Source organism: Notothenia coriiceps, unplaced genomic scaffold (genome assembly GCF_000735185.1).
Source record: "Notothenia coriiceps isolate Sejong01 unplaced genomic scaffold, NC01 NC01_scaffold00000339, whole genome shotgun sequence".
Taxonomy (NCBI): Eukaryota; Metazoa; Chordata; class Actinopteri; order Perciformes; family Nototheniidae; genus Notothenia; species Notothenia coriiceps.
This window is the reverse complement of record NW_011333040.1, coordinates 21,797,942-21,815,936: the sequence shown is the minus strand read 5'-3', so window position 1 is coordinate 21,815,936 and position 17,995 is coordinate 21,797,942. Positions and strand designations below refer to the sequence as shown.

The 17,995-nt window shown below is 40.2% G+C and overlaps 1 long non-coding RNA gene across 1 annotated transcript; it reads left to right on the top strand.

Moving 5' to 3' along the window:
• The first annotated feature begins 10,003 nt into the window (after positions 1–10,003).
• LOC104948841 (uncharacterized) lies at positions 10,004–17,283 on the top strand. The gene is made up of 3 exons (XR_798740.1): positions 10,004–10,015; positions 16,073–16,078; positions 17,187–17,283. It is a non-coding gene; the product is annotated as an uncharacterized lncRNA (long non-coding RNA).
• The last annotated feature ends 712 nt before the right edge of the window (positions 17,284–17,995 follow it).

The following is a 17,995-nucleotide window of genomic DNA, read 5'->3' as shown; positions in this document are numbered from 1 at the left end:
TGTGTGTGTGTGTGTGTGTGTGTGTGTGTGTGTGTGTGTGTGTGTGTGTGTGTGTGTGTGTGTGTGTGTGTGTGTGTGTGTGTGTCTGGGCCGGGGGTTGGAAGGTCTGTTTGCCTCTCCGCCAAGCATCGATTTATCCTTTTCTCCAATTTATTTCTCCTCCTTGCCTCTACGATCCATTCAGATCTGCCTCTAGGGGAGGAACTCGGGGTAAAGACGTTGTCAGGCCTCGTTGTTTCCTCCTATAAAACCGGCTCAAAACTCATCTACAGGCCCGCGGAGCGTGTTCCCCTGCAAGGACATGTCAGGCAGCAACACACACACACACACACACACACACACACACACACACACACACACACACACACACACACACACACACACACACACACACACACACACACACACACAAACTGCGGCAGCTTTAGAAGCGATGCAAATATAAAAACACAAAGGTGCCAAAACATATGCAACATCTTCACCAACTTCACAACACATTTAGAAAACATTCACGAACATGACGAAACATGTGCAGCGTTCACTAAAAGCACAGCATAAAAAAAAGGCTGCAAATAAAACATGTTGCAAGAAATGTTTTTGTTGGTGCACGGCCACCGTATGTACAGTATTTAAATTGAAACACCAGCTTCAGCCAAACCCACGCCACACAACGTTTAAAAAAGCCGATTCAAATAACAAATATGATTGCAATTTAGAGTTGTTTTAAGTGTCCTTAATGTACAGCAAAGTTGCTACTTGTGATGATTGTTAAGTGTAGGCCATGTGAGGAAGAGCCATATTACATTCCTTCACCATTAGAATTATAATAACAGAGAAAACATTGTTTCACATCTTGTGAAATAGGTCATATTCGCCCCGGTTGTCCATTCGAAGAAGCCTGTTAAAGTGAGATACATTTTTCAGCATTGCTTGAACAGGTTACATATGAATAAATATGGTATGTTCTTCATTAGCCTTAGTTGAAGAAGTTATTCTACCCGGTGAATGTGTACAATTATTTAGTGTTATTTCACTAATAATGTTAAAACAAGTTTATTATAGTGCTTTTGCCTTCCCTCTGGAAGGAACATGGGGTTTTAGACTTCGCAGACCATTTCACTACAGAAGGGGAAACCCAAAAAAACACACCAGGGCCTCTTTAATTCCTCTACCAGAGTTTGATCTGAAATAAGGGTTTCAAAAATGTCCATTTATCTGTATCAGCTTTAGCAATATGCAAAATATCGATCAATCCCTATTGAGGAGACCACAACCTATCCTTTAATATAAAAGAGGAGTTATACCCTGCTCTTATTTCCGCAGTAGCAACTGTTGGTCAAGCCAGAATGATATTTAATTATTCCTCATAATCAGGCCTGCACTCAGAGCACGAGCAGATATGATCAGAATAACAATTTCCCTATTCATCTGTCTGTATGATTCTGACATGTTCAGATGTTATTACTCAAGGATTTGTATCCTAAAGCCTCTGCGTTGAACAGAAATGCTGCGTGTGCGCAAATCCCACTGTTGTACACACACACGCACGCACGCACGCACGCACGCACGCACGCACGCACGCACGCACGCACGCACGCACGCACGCACGCACGCACGCACACACACACACACACACACACACACACACACACACACACACACACACACACACACACACACACACACACACACACACACACACACACACACACACATGGCAGAGGTCTGCGAGCAATTCCTCAGTGTCACAGTGAGCGACGCCTGGCACATCCTCACACCTGAAGTTGATCAATGCAGATATGTCCAGGGGGAAATTGAAATCCATAGGAAATTAGGCGGCACCAGTGATTTATTGGAACAGTAAATCACAGTGTGAGAAACATGTGGGTTCCCGCTCTGTGTACAGTACTGTACCTTGTGTCTGGCTGGTAGAGTGATGTTAGCAGCCCGTATCTTCCTGCCTCTCTCCATCTGGTGGATCCATTCAATCAGCTCCAGAGGTTGGTAGCGGTCCCCGTGTTGAAGCCCCCTGTGTGGGACGGGGTGACGTGACCCCATGGACACAACACTCTGCAGGGGTCCCTCTGAAGCAGGAGAAGAGAAGCTTTGAAGGACTTTTAAAGTGGTGCATGGCACTGTTTGAATCAGTAGCTACGTTTTCATCCAAAATGTAAAGTTAAATTAAGGTAACATATTTAAGCTTTAAGCTCACTTTTCCTGATTAAAGAGGCCCTATTTTGCTCTTTAGGGTTTTCCGTTTGCTGTTTGTTAAAAAGGTATTTATGCAGGTAAATGGTCTGCAAAGGCAGTTTCCTTCCCACACACTCCCCCCTGCCTGAAACGCCTCGATTGGACTCCTTTGTTTACTTCAGGAACATAGTGAGATCACTATGTTACACTCGCACTTCACGTTGTCTTAGTACTTGTGCAATGACAATAAAGTTGAATCTAATCTAATCTTTGGTAAATAAGTAGATTTGTCATACAAAATGCACCATTTTCTGCCAGCTGTTCATTTATCACAATTTGATTGAAAGTCTTGAAACTGGAACTGCTGAAATGTCCTCTTTGTGCTTCACTTTCAGTGGAGTGAAAAAATAAAAATAAAAGTCAAACAAGTAACCTTATCTTAACCATACATCTAATTTAATCCTATTTCCTTCAAGAACATCATAACCAAACTGCCCTCACTTTGGAGGGGTTTCCCTCAGCTTTCTACACTTCTGAAGCAATCTGATCCTTTTAAGAATGGAACCGTAAGACAGAGTACAACAGGGAAATCAAAAATATAAATCCGACACTGAGTAGTTGTATGAGGAGATTGCATTCATGCGTGAATGTTCAAATAAATCCTGGAGGATTTTCTCAAGAATAAAACGGAGATAGTGTGCAGTGTGAACCCCTACTGAAGAATCACCGACCCTCACACCCACACCCCGTTTCTCGCAGTTTTTTTCTTCTGTTCCAGGTACACTGCCTGTGTTCCAGCTTGTTTTTGTCCTGCTTTAATTGCTTTTTTTTTGTTGCAGGGAAGAAGAAAAGACAACAACAAGTCGGCGAGGGCTGCAGCTAATGGAGAGGCGGTAATTGTGAATGGAGGCATTCATCTGGAGACATCGTCCGTGAATTGTGCCGCACAATGTGCAGAGACGGGCTGCTCAGATCACCAACCAGTCACCAAACACACAGACACGCATGCACACACACACACACACACACACACACACACACACACACACACACACACACACACACACACACACACACACACACACACACATGGCACACACACACATGCTGAAGCCTTTAGATCATTGGTGCTTAGAGGAGGAACATAATCACAGCTCGGCAGAGAGCAGGACAGGAGGAGGCGAGGAAAAGAAGGAGAGAAGAGCAGTGAGGAGATAGGGGGGAGGAGAAACTGTGCAAGGAGAGAGGAGGAGAAGGGGGGGAGGAAGTGGAGGAGACGGGATGGTGAAATTGATGTTTCCTACCTTTTTGATTTGGGCCATAGAACCCAGGAGGCCGATCAGATAAAGCCACATTGACACACACAAACACACAGACTGAAATGTAAGTGTGTGTGTAAGTATGTTAATAAAACACAAAGGGAATAATGAATAGTCCATTGCATACTGTATATAAAACAAGTGGGCATAATGCAGGATGCAATATAATAACAAAGTATCTCTTATTTGTATCAATTCTTTACTATTTTGTCATATTTTCAGAATTCAAAAATGTAATTATTGTTTTCTCTTCTCCCAGTTAAAAGAAGATTTTACGAGTGGTGCAGAGCCCTCTCTCCTATCCCATAACATCTTGTGATTAGAGCCCACAAAACCAACAAAAGAAAGTTGTTGTCTGGTGGTTATAATAATTGGATAATTCAACAAGTGTCCATTAGACACACTATCGGTCCATTGATGCCAATTAAGACAATACAAACCCTTCCAAACATATGTTTCTGGAAAACACATGTTTATTCTGTTTGAGTTTATTTAACAAAACCTTGACTTCACTACTATTCAAGTTGTCCTTCTTTCAGCCTTTTTTTTTGGCATCCCTCAAAATCTTGGGCAAGTGCCAGATTATTTGCACACGTCACAACACCTGCCCATATATAGTGTTTAGGGGCCGTGTCCTATACGCTAATATTAAAGAGGCCCTATAATGCGTTCTAGGGTTTTCCCTTTGCTGTAGTTTGTTAAATATGTTGTTGTGCATGTAAATGGTCTGCAAAGGCTAACATCCCAAAGTTTCTCTCCCACACACTCCCCCTGCCTGAAACTCATCAATTGGACTCCTTTGTTTACTTAGTAACATAATGATATCACTATGTAACACCCGGGCTTCAATTGGCTAGCACCCCAACACATTGTACTTGATAGGCTAAGAGGTGGGACATCCCTAAGCGGTTGACCAATCACAACAGATACAGCCAGCTAACCAATCAGTGCAAACTGAGTTCTGGTTTCAGACAGAGCGTGAAAAGCGGAGCTGAATCACAGGCAGTATGAGGAAATTAAAGACCTTATGAACATTTAAGCATGTAAACATGGCACAGTAGAGGCACTGAATACAATTAGAACTCTCAGCCTCTGATATGATGAAGATGGATTCATCCTTCAATACACCTGGGTATGAGAAGATTTGATGGTTAAGTTGTTTGATGCATCTGGTTGACTTCTCTTATTTTTGTCTTACCAGAAAATGTAAGAAAATATCAAACAAGAGAAATGTAAAAGACTGTGCAGCATGAGGCCCATTGACATACTGTATACACAAGTAAACCTGTGTAAACATACATTCTTTAACGGGTACTTTGACAGGTAGACATTCACAAACACAAACATTTTAGACTATAAATACGCATTTACAGCCATATCAAAAAATATAACTTTGTGAAGAACACTCTCACAAACCCCACGCTTCCCTCAATCTGCTGAAACTCACAAGCACATCCCTCAACCAAACAAACACCATTAAGCCAAAACACACAGAAACACTGCTCAAAAAGACACAACAAAGCCTATGTGACGCCGGTATACATAGAAAAAGCCTCTCTTCTCAGGGAGCCGAGACGAGGCACCTGTCAGCGCGACGGCTCCTGCTACTACAGAGAAACATCAGGAAACAACAACTCAATTAAACACACCATCCCTGTTCAATTACTGCCACATAATCACAGCAATTTGCCTTCACATGCTGTATAGCCACCAAACAAACACAAACAGGGACAGGCACACACACACACAGACGCAGAGAAACACACACCAACACACACAGCTTTCTCCTACACATCAGGAGCATAAAGCTCACCATGTGGTATCTGCTGGCTAGCTGGCATTAACAATAGATTGAGGAGAGAACAATATAAATGGACTGCAATTACATGAAAACATATCCACTTCAGTATAAATGACATCAAAAGTGTCACGGTTTTTGTCCTAAAAAATGCAGTTGGCTTTACCAAAGATGCCCTATAAGAGAAGGTTGATAATTAAAAGGGGAGCAAATGGTATGAAATTAAACACACTTCCTGTTGCTTTAGTGACAGGAAGTGTGAACCATTTCAAAGCTAATGTAATTAAATTCTAGTTTGTTAACAGTGTAAACTCAAAATTTAAAGAAGACTTAAAAAGCATAATTTAAGGGCAAACAGAGAAAAAGGTTTTAATGTAAGGTTTAATTTGAAGATTTTGGGCCATTTAGCTTCAAGACAAGTCTTCTCTTCTGACCTATGGAAAACATTTTTGGAAAACTAATTTCTGTGTTTATAGCTACTACTAACGTTGTCTAATTGCTTCTGCAGATTTCTCCTGATTTCATCAAAAGTCAGCATTAGATAATGCCTAATTTGCTAATTGAAACATAAGATGTCAAAAAGATTCTTAAAAGTCTTGGGGTATATATCAATTAAAAGTATTTTAGGGAGGTATCTTTCTTTCACTTTTTAGCAAACATCTAGCAATGAAGTTAGCTTAGCTTAGCATAACACAGGGCGTTGTTCTGTCCAATGTTTTTGCTCTAACTTAATTAACTAGCTTACAGGTTGCTTTCAATCTCCGCATCTAAATCTTGGCAAACAAAATTAAATAATGTGGAATAATTATATTTCCTAACATTTCAAAGCATTCCATTAATATACAAAACAGCATTCAGTATAATCGTCCTACAGTTGTTTTGAAATTGTAATGTGGGTGAAGTTCAGAGCAGGCAAACTACTATAGAATGATGTCATTGGGGAAAAGATTGAGAAAGAGCAACACTGTATGAAACCTGTGAATGAACAGTGTGTGTGTGTCTGTGTGTGTGTGTGTGTGTGTGTGTGTGTGTGTGTGTGTGTGTGTGTGTGTGTGTGTGTGTGTGTGTGTGTGTGTGTGTGTGTGTGTGTGTGTGTGTGTGGAGGTTGTGGGCACCGGTGAGCTGACACACCGTGGAGGAGGAGGGGGAGGGGCAGCCAAGGGGTCAGGCTGTAATTACACATCACAGTCTCAGTGGTCAGTGGCCTGACTTACTTCCTCTGACTACCCCGCCTCTGCCCATGAAGCAGGGGTGGCAGGTGGAGGTGTGATTGGAGGGTGAGGAAGTCTTTGTTCTGTACTTGTGGATTTAAAAAACATTTGACATTGTTTGGTATCACTTTCTATGTCTGTTTGTCCATAATACATTTGTAAAATACTTATAATGCATCTTTTATAGCACTGTATACATATTTCAGCAATCAAAAAAGTGCTTTGAGTTGTCTCAAATGCAGTCCATTCACTATTTACTCATACATATTCATAATGATTTATAACAGTACCCATAAAACATCATAAAAGCATTTTAAATGACTTAACTATCATAATTCTTCATACTGTATTTGCTGGTCACTTTCTTTTGCAATGATCGTATTGTTTAATTCCCATAGTTGTAGTTCATCATTTATTTTCCTGTATAATCACATCAATTAAAGATATTGTGATGATATGATATGAGGTTACTAAACGTAAGTAAAAGTTCAAATACAATTAATAAAATCTACACATGACAAACAAAACATAAAAATAAAGCAAACGGTGAGAACTTTATAGTGACTTATAATCACATTATTACATTATAATAATGTAAGATGACAATATTATTATGTAGCTTAATAATGTATTATAAAACAACATGATTATTTATGAGTGCTTATAATAAGATAGTTCTTTAAGCAGCTAATGATACATATAAGCATCATAGGAAGTGGATGTCATGGAAAGTTTCACTGAAATGTCTCTTTAAATTAAATGATTTTCTGCTTTTTTAACTAAATAATGTATCAATTAATTTAGGTGTTGTTTTTCAGAAGTACACTCAGAACATGTTAATCCCGCCTGCTTCCATTCTCTCCTCAGTCGGCATGTGTTTATAGCGCACTCTTACATACCGTGCACGGCCCTGTGTGGGTGATAGGTTCCGTAGAGGATGAGTGTAACACGTAGCAGAGCTCCGGATGCTTCGTCACTCGGTCGACTGCAGCTCAACACTGTGCCTCTGTGGTCAGTCACCTGGAAAAAAACACAACAACAAGGCCATCATTTCAGCAACAACCCTGATTCAATAGGAAAACATACTTTAGTGGACTGAATTCATGGGGAGAAAGTTGGAATATACCACTGATGTTGTAAATGACTACATCACTAGACTCTCTAACATAAATATGGCTCTGCTTCATGCCAATGTACAGCCAAAGTAAATGGATTGCATTGTTGTTTTTCTAGCCTTTGAAACCACTCAAAACTCTTTAAAATAACACACAACTCAACATTCACCAATACATTCATACAGCGGTGGCACAGACTAACATTCACACATATTCAAACAGCCTTTGGCCAAAGATACTTTGACATGTTTACTGCATTGGCTGGGGATAGAACCGCCAACCTTACGATTGGTGGACAATCACTTAATCTCCTTAACCACTTATTGATCAAAACTGCATCCACAACAATCAAACATTGGTAAATTATGCCAACTTGCACTGCCACCATAATATTAATTAATAATAAGAAGCAAAATGTTGAGATTTGAAATTAAACTTAATTATCTTAAATCCATGCATACAAATGAAATAACGAGACTCCTCAGATTATAAATGCATTTTTTGTGCATGTAAATGGTCTTCAAAGGCTAAAATGTCCTACAACGCCTCGATTGGACTCCTTTGTTTATTTCCGTGACATCACTACGTAAGACTGGTGCTTCTATTGGCTAGCGCTCCAACACATTGGAAGTGATAGGCCAAGGGCCTGGACTTCTCCAAGCTGTTGACCAATCACAACAGAGCCGGCCAGCTAACCAATCAAAGCAGACTGGGCTCTGGTTTCAGACAGAGGGTGAAAAGAGGTGCTGCAGCACAGGCAGTATGAGAAAAATAAAGAGCTTTTGAATAAAGCGTGTAAACAAGTCACAGGAGAGACATAAAATACAATGATGAACCTGAAAAAAACATGTGTCTTTTTGTGGTTGTTTTTTTAGATGAACTCCTGACTTACAAAACTCACACTTGATCATGACATCATGACTGGGCCCAGCTTTTAGCCGTTTATATGATATGGTGCTTGTTATTAAGTTTTCTAACTTTATTTAATCGCTGTTTTTGTTTTCTACAACTGTATGTCTTTTTCCTTTGTGTGTTTTTATAAAATCTCATCTAGGGACAGGCATTACAAACTATCTTCAGCTATAAGTACTGATGTATGTGGCAAGTGAAGCGTCCCAGATGCTGGCTCGTCTGTCTTCCACCTGACACGTAACACCAGATAAAGCGAGCAATTGTCATGCCCGATGCTCATTTTTATTCCTGCCTCCCGGGGCTGATATCATTTAGTTTGATCCAGGCGTTATTGAAGAGGTGTGGACTCGAGTCATTTCCCTCAGGTTTGAGTTAAGCTCGAGTCATAAATCTGATGACTTTACAGTAGACTACACTAGAATTACCGCCCTGTGGTTGTATGCCTCCAGGTTTACAGTTCATCTTATTGGACGTGAAGTTGTTGTCATTATCATATGGACATTAGAATTATGGTTATGGAATTATTAAGGTAACAGTGACCTTGACTTTTAACCACCGAGTTGTGACCTCACTTTAACTTTGCTTTCTGACTCGAGACTTTGAAAAATATCCTCTGAATGCCTAAAGATGTATTAGGCAGGGCACACGGATTAAAACAATTGGAACAAATGAATATAACATCAAAATGTAATGGAGCCATAGTTGTCCGAATACATTTCTATCAAATCGGCCTTTGAAGCTGATAACGTAAAGGAATATTTCCCCCCTCTGTATTAATTACTAACTCTGTGTAAACTTGAATTTGAGAATTAAAATTTGTATTTTCTTACACGGCTATACAATGATAAAAAAAAAATCACAACAGAGTTGTCTTGCCAAATACATGCAATTCCACCAAAACCTTAATATTAAAAATACTTTTGCATAAAAAGTCTCATGCTGTGAAATTAAACTTGGATTATACATCTCGAATTGTGTGAAATTTCGTAACAGATGTTTTAATATAGCTTTGCTGTTGTTATACATCGACCTCCATGTTCTTTAGAATCTTTGTTCTCTGTGGATTCATGCAAGAAAAATCCTCAAGAATTCAAGGTAACCAGGTAATTAATGGTCATTTTGGGGATGAAGGACTCCCTCAAACAGTTTTGAATCACCTCCAGTAATTTGGTGAACTAACAAGCTTGTGGGAAATTATCCTTAATTTTTTTAAATAAACATCAGTGTTACTGGCTTATTCAGTTTATGCACTCAACTTGTAATGTCATACTCGGAAAAAAAAGAAAAACGTCCTATAGTCCAAAGCAAGTCAAAAACTAATGTCATAGAAACTTAGAACATCTACCAGAGCAGTTGCCAAACGTTCGTGTGTGTGTGTGTATTCTATATATGAGTGTGTGTGAGTGCTACCAGCAGACCAGAGGCCAGGCATGGCGGCCCCCAGCTGAGCGCTGCATTGATTTGTTGTTGGTAAACAAACAGCTGGATGCTACAGGTGGATCGATACGCCTCGCATGCCTGCCAGCCTCCCAGCATGCCTTTCTACTGGGTCGACATCGCTCGCCATGGCGCTGCGACCCCGCTGTCACTTGGAAACCTCATGAGGAAAATATTTTGAGTTGCCTGATTGTTTTTAATTAAGCTGAAGGTAATTTTTAACATACTCGCCTGACCATGAAATGAATAAATACAATTTTTGGATGGTATTACTTTATGTACATTCTAATTATATGTGAGGAAATAAAATATTACATTGTCATATTTGGTGATGAAGTCAGCCATAAGTCCTTTTTATGGTATACTAGTGGCATGATGTTTAACCATAGAGGAATAAAAAGGGTGAGCACTCCAGGGCATGAGGGAAGGAGAAATTAAACTGACTTTAAGACAAAAGAGAGACAAAGAAAATGAAAGGATTAGCAGAGGCAGAGGAACAGAGGGGAGAGGGGAAGGATTTCAAAGCCAGAGAGAGAAAAAGGAGAGTTAGGGGGGATTAGTGACGGGGGAGAGATGGCAGGATATCAGAACCGGTGAGTGTCAGGGAGAGGAAAGTGAGACCCAGCGATGGAGGATGAGCCTGAGAAGAGAAAGGAGTTTAGAAAGAAGAATGCAGAGAATATCGATCCCCTTTTAAAAATCAGCTGATACCCTATGTGTAAATTGAAATCTCTGCACGCAGCTGCAAACTTTATGTTCACATTATTGTCATTTTTCTTAGCGTGGAAACATATAATTCATAAAAATCTCAAGTGAAACTCAGGATAAAATGTGTGTATAATGTTGGCATTACATTACATTAAAACACAATCCTTACCCGACCAAACTCACCTGGCTTTAAGAATAATGGAGTTTAAATAATATAGTAATATTACTTTACCCTTAGCTCCTCAGAATATGGTATTAACATTGTTGTTTTAGCGCATGGTTACTTTCAGGCAATGAACAGAAGCTTCAAAATAAAAGCCTTAAAAAAAGGAACCTGTGTTGGCTGTGTTAGAGCGGGATGCAGAGAGGGATGGGGAAGGGGGGGGGGCGTCTTGCTGTGTCTACATATGTAAAGCAGCAGGGAAGCAGCAGTGTGTCAGACTGAGGCTCAGGCCCAACCTGGGCTCCTCGCTGATCCCTCCAACACATCAATCATCCAAAACAGGGCCATCATGGCCCCGCTGCATGCTGGGAGACACACACATGCTGAGGCGCACACACACACACACACACACAAACACACACACACACACACACACACACACACACACACACACACACACACACACACACACACACACACACACACACACACACACACACACACACACACACACACACACACACACACACACACACACACAGCTCCATGCTTAATCACAAACAAGGGAACACACACACAGGGTTGCAGAACGTATGTCTAAATAGTACACACAAGCACTCTAATTTAGGGTATTGAAGACACATGCATACACATCAGAGGTAAATCGTATGGATACAGTATCACAGTGCGCACACACACAAAGGAGAAAACAACGAACATTCTGCAACACACACAGAGAAACTCATAAGCAAAAACACACCAAAAAGTGCACGTAGTACAAACACACACATGGGAGCGTGCACACACAAGAGTCACACTCTCTCTGCCTCCCAGTCTCACACACAGACAAACAGAAATAGGTATCCTGTGCCTACAGGGCGCCTTCACCCCCGACCATCTGTGACGGGTGCCAACACACAGTGGGTGATATTTACATGGAGACCCCCCCTCCACACATACACACACACACTTACACACACATAAGAAAAAAAGAAAAGAAATACCCACAAAGGGCTGCTCGGATCGCTTGATCTCCCAAAACTCATTAAACATGCAGATATATGTAAATATATGCACCTCTAGAAATCCACCTTGGGCCAGAGTGAGTGAGAGTGTGTGTGTATGTTTGTGTGTAAAGGTACACAAAATGTGTGTGAGTTTCACTGTAGCAACTACCGGGTGTCTGCTGTGCGTGAGTTTGTGTAGTTACTGTATATACTGAGATATTTTTACACTTATTTACTACTTGTTGTGAGTGCTACTTCTCCTTGTTATAGGGAATGCATCGAACTATATTACACTTTTTAAAGGAATAACTATTACCCCTTTAAAGTAATAGAATGTTTAGGGCTGACTATCTGCGTTTCATTTATACTTTCCTGATTTCTAGTCGTGTCCTTTTCAGCTTGGACTTCTAATTGTCGGCAAAGCTGGGTAACAACTCCCACAATCTACTTTGTATAAAAGTAAAGTAATAATAATAGTTTTGCAATTAGTAAGTCATAAGTTAGTATGCTCCAACCACCCGCCCATTTACTAGGGTTCGGTCGCTGTGTGGAGGCCGTGTGTCATGCCCGCTGCCTGAAAAAATCTTTAAAAAAATTATACTAATATTTATGCAACTGTCCTGCATGCACGTAACACCTTACAAGCACTGGAGACTGGGGCCTCTGTTTTTGTGAGTTAAATGACGGAGAAAAGGAGAAACTAGGAAAAAACACAAACAATATAAATATATTGATATTACAAATATGAATTACAATGATCATCAAATAATAAGTTAGAGAAATAACTGAAAATATACATACGCATTGTTGAAAATCTACATGTACAGTATGTATGGCTGTAGCTAACCTAAATCCTACCGAGTAATAACACAACTTGATATACATTCTCAATCCTCAAAATACTAATTCATACATTTAACTTAGATAACATGTTATCAGAAATGAAAGAAGACTATGCCAGTTTACATTTAACTTTAATAGTTGATATTCAAACATTGCTAATTCAATTAGTTAAAACACTTGTAAACAATCAGTTTACACATATTTAGATAAACTAAATATAAAACACAAGTCCGATCCTGATGTCTTATTATATTAAGATCATTTTAAGTGAACATCTTTCAATGGAAAACCAGAGTAGTATTGGATACATTATTATAATCATACCCTGTAAAGTGGCAAATATCAAAGTTTGTATCTATTGGCTGCATACAATAATTAGACCACAATAGTTCATTCATTATCTGCTGGTTATTCCATTATCAGTTTGTCACTGTGTGTTTGGTTTTTGTGAGTGACTTCACACAAGGCGTCAGGGATGATGGTAAACATATGATCTGACAGTCAAGGCCTGGAAGAGTGGCTGTGTGTGTGTGTGTGTGTGTGTGTGTGTGTGTGTGTGTGTGTGTGTGTGTATGTGTGTTTGTGAGTGTAGCCACAGCGCTGCGGGCTAAATAGTGCCATTATATTCCTACAGCAGCACTAGTCACAGTCAGCTTGAGCCTCAAAGTCCTCTGGGAATCAGAGATATCTCTGCTCAAAGACCGCTGCCACCCTGTGCGCTCACACACACACACACACACACACACACACACACACACACACACACACACACACACACACANGCTTTTATCCATAATGCGCAGCATTAATATATACCCACGTGACAGATCATTGTTACTTTGTAATTCTTCTACTCTACAATTCAGAGGTTAACCTGGTAATACCAGGTTAACCTCTGAATTGTAGAGTAGAAGAATTACAAAGTAACAATGATCTGTCACGTGGGTATATATTAATGCTGCGCATTATGGATAAAAGCGATTTTCACCCATTTATTAATTATATGTTTTACATTTGATAACACCAATGTGTTTAATACTGGCAACTTCTAATTGCGGGAAAAACGAAAAACGTTCAGTAGAGACGTCCCATAGAGCATTTTGCGAAACACAATAGCCAGCATGTGTAGTTCTTGGGAGGCGTTCGATTCCAGTTTTGGATAGTCTGGCGTGGTTTCGTTCCATTTCAAACAGCTGTTTGACTCTCGGCGTAACCTTGGCGCACTGCCACTCCAACATCCAATCCCCGAGCTTGAAAATTAATCACGGGGTCTGTAGTCCTAAACGATAGCTGGGGATTATGGGTAGTGTAGTGTCTTCGGCCATCCTAAACTCCTTGAGGCCTACGTCTGTTTCCGGTTATTTTTATTTTGAAATTCAGTTCCTGACGGACGCCAGAAAAGCCCGATATTATGGAATCAAACCAATAAATAAAAGCAAGGATAATTGTGTGTTATTGGTGAGTAAGTAACAGTGTGTTATTTAGAAAAGAATAACAAATTAGAAGGAAAAAAGGATTTTAAAAACACAGATTTCAGTATTCTGAGGCTCTGAGCCCCATTTATTTTCCTCACAGACGGCAACAAAAGTCCGACATTATACGATTTAAAATAAAAACAATAATCGTGGCTTGATATTGAGTAAAAACATGTTTTTATGAACCACACAGCTTCCGGTCTTCCAAGACCCGAACGGACAAAAAGACGTGCTGCAGGCACAAAACATACTACCAATAGAAATACCATCCATCCATCCATCTTCTCCCGCTTATCCGTGGTCGGGTCGCGGAGGTAGCAGTTCCAGTAGAGAGCCCCAAACTTTCTTTTCCCTGGCCACATCAACCAGCTCTGACTGGGGGATCCCAAGGCGCTCCCAGGCCAGCGAAGAGATATAATCCCTCCACCTGGTTCTAGGTCTACCCCTTGGTCTCTTCCCAGCTGGACGTGCCTGGAACACCTCCCTAGGGAGGCGCCCAGGTGGCATCCTAACTAGGTGCCCGAACCACCTCAACTGGCTCCTTTCGACGCGAAAGACAAAACCCATCTCGGCCGCTTGTACCCAATAGAAATACATTGCTTTTAAAATCGTTCTGTGTGACACGAAAAAAAGGGGAAAATCGTGTTGGTGAACACGAATCAATAGATTAAATGTTGTGACTATAACACGAAATGCCGTGAGACTGGGTTGGTATTTAAGCATGTCGACGTTAGCGTTTAGCTCAAAGCAATGTTATAGCATCAATAAGCTGCTAGCAGCGTTGATTTTTGCATGTTTTTGGAAACATAGACTTTAAACTCACCCAGGCTAGGACATTAATATATAATTCCTATTTTAGAAGTGTTTTACCCAGTGGAGACAAAGTACTACATGACTCATACAACATGTACTACAGTTCATACAAGTGGTTCTTCAGACCAATTTTAATCTCAAAACTGATTTTAAAATGCGATAAAATCAAAACTGCAACCTAAACTCTAATTACTAATGCTCCAGTTTTTGCACCATCACTGCTCACTCCACTCCAACACAATATATATATTTCTCATACTCCGGAGTCATACACTATTCTCAGCTCTTCACCAACGACAGCATACAATGCCATTTATTTTAGCTTGGGAGTTCTCTTTTTGCTTCATGTCTTTTTGTAGTTTTGCTGTTCATACTGTGCTTCTATTTTCATGAATGCTGTGAGAAATAATTGAAAGTGCCGTGTATGGTGCCGTCTGTTTATGCGCTCCCACTTCCTCATACCTTGTAAATACTGTAATAGTGAAGCCCCCGCTGTAAGCTACCGGCTTGGATTTCCTCACAACTCAGACACGTCAACACTCACTGGAAACTTGAGCCAAGATCAAATCGTAACCGGATTCTGAAACGTCGCTCCCGCGGATAGAGCCAGTTTTCGATTGACTACAAATGTAGCTTTTGCTCCCTGTTTTTTTCCTTAAGAAAACAGGGTTGCATCACATTTCTTCTGGTGATTACTCTTTTTTTTACTCACAACATCCATAAGGAGGGGGAAAGGATGTCAAAGGAGTCACAACCCCTGCTGCAAGTGGCGCTGGTGTGAAGTGCAACAGACGGAGGACCTCGAGGAGTCTTAAAAAGAACTAATAATGTTCCACAAGAACTATAAATAAATCACGGCATATTAGAATAAGATCAAAGGGCCACTGCACATATTTACACATTTATGTAAAGGTCATTCACTAGTGATAGGATGTACCACTCAGCCATGCAAACTGTTGCTGTAATCTCCTCTGGAGGAGGAAATGTGTGTTTGAAAACCACCCGTGATGATGTCATGAGGTTTGGAATAAAGATGTCCACTTCATTTAACAGAAAGATGATAAACTGGGGGGGCATTGAGTCTGTTGTATGAAGGACTGTATTGGCTGCATTATGGGAGACGTAGTACTCAGCGTTTATAGAGCTTGCACTCTTACTATGTTATAAAGGCTAGCTTATATTTGCCTCTGCAACTTAGATTTGAACTATTCTTTAAAAAATCTGTCTCTTGTGAGTCCCCTAACTTAATTACTGCTGAATGGAAAACCTTTTTTGTTCACCTTTAATGTAATTGACTTTAATTTGTAATGACTCCTGAAATAATTAAAACATTTTGAAGAACATTTGATCTGTGGCTATACCCTATGTTATTGTTTATTTGTCATTAACACCAAATATCTGTTCCAACAGATGTTGAAGATTTCTGGAGACTTAGCGTTGGACGAGCAGACCTTCAAAAAGCCCCTGAAGTCCAGTAAGGCTCTCCAGGTAAGCTGCAGCACCATACACCGAGATACTGGCTAGTTGCCCTACAGAAGATTGGTCAAAAATAAATGCAGATTTCTTCTTACCATTTTTGTGCGAATATTAGGAGGTGCTTCATGACTTTTTACATAATTTGTTGTTACTTTTAACGAGCCAGATTTGTAATGCAAAAAGTATAACGATGTTTTAGTTCAAGCTTCTATATTGGAATATTTGTAGGTATTTCTTTGTCTTATGGGATAGTTTTCTAAGTTCGGATCAACATAAATGGGCTTTAAGAAATGTTCCCCGGCATTTTTCAAAATGTTACAGACACAAAGATGCATCAATTAATTTTGTAAATAATAAGATCAGCTGATGTTCAACTTGCAACTATTTTGATCATGTTTTACCGGATAACAGCAGATATTGCAGTTTTTCAGCCTCTCAGGGATGAACATTTCCTGCTTTTATCTTGTTATATCGTATTAAGAGGAGTATTTTTCAGTTTTAGACTGATTAAGTAGTTATAGTTGTAGCCTTAATGGCTTTGACAGCATGTTTCCAAGTGTATTTCCTATCAGTTAAGTTGTATGTCATACACTCATGTGTATCCAACAGTTACATCAGACAGATGAGGCACAGAAGTCTTCCACGGAGTCACGACCTTCTGATGTGAAGCAGCTTCATGAGACAAAGACCATCATGGAGAATTTGGATCGAGTGAAAAGGTCCTTACCCTTACGGACGCTCCGGGATATCACCAACACTCTTCAGATCCAGGAAGAGCAGCAAGACGTGGGGGGGGGGACTCAAGGGAGCAGGCGGCAAACTGAAGAAAAAAACATGACTCGCAGTTAAATAATGACTGTTGTAGCATACCAATTGATTATGAATCAATTCCATGTATAGCACTTTGACCGTGGCCTCAGTTTCGGCACGGATTATTTATTGTGGATTCCTATCTTGGCTTTAAAACTCAATCCCTCCCCAGCAGAAACACACACAGACGTACAAATCGTTCCCCAAAAAACAAATAGTCTCAGGAGCAGCTCTCATGAGCTTTGGGATGTTGCAAAGGTTAGAGAAAGATATGTTTGTCTTTTTCCACTTCATTGAAGGGTGAACTCAGCTTAGCGCAATAAGAAATGGATTACCCATTCATTAAAGGGGCTGTGTCACTCCTCATTGAGTTGGACAAATAGCAAATTAATTTCCAAGCGCCTAATTTCTCTCTGTTCTCCGCTGAATTTCCGATAGCGTTGAATTGCCGATCACAGCATGTGAACTCCCTCAACTTTTTATCAATTTATTAAAAATGTGCCACAGCGGAGGAAACTCTCTCCCTCATTGCTGCATGCTTCTTTCACCAGCACAACACAAACACAAATCAACCCAAGTGTTTAATTGAAATTAGGATACGAAAAACACCCATAACAATTACAGAACAAAAAGTTACTTTGGTGCAATTTTAAACTTTTTTACCACTGCATCTCAAACACAGAGATGTTTCCCCCAGTCAAGTGCAGGTCTGTAGGTT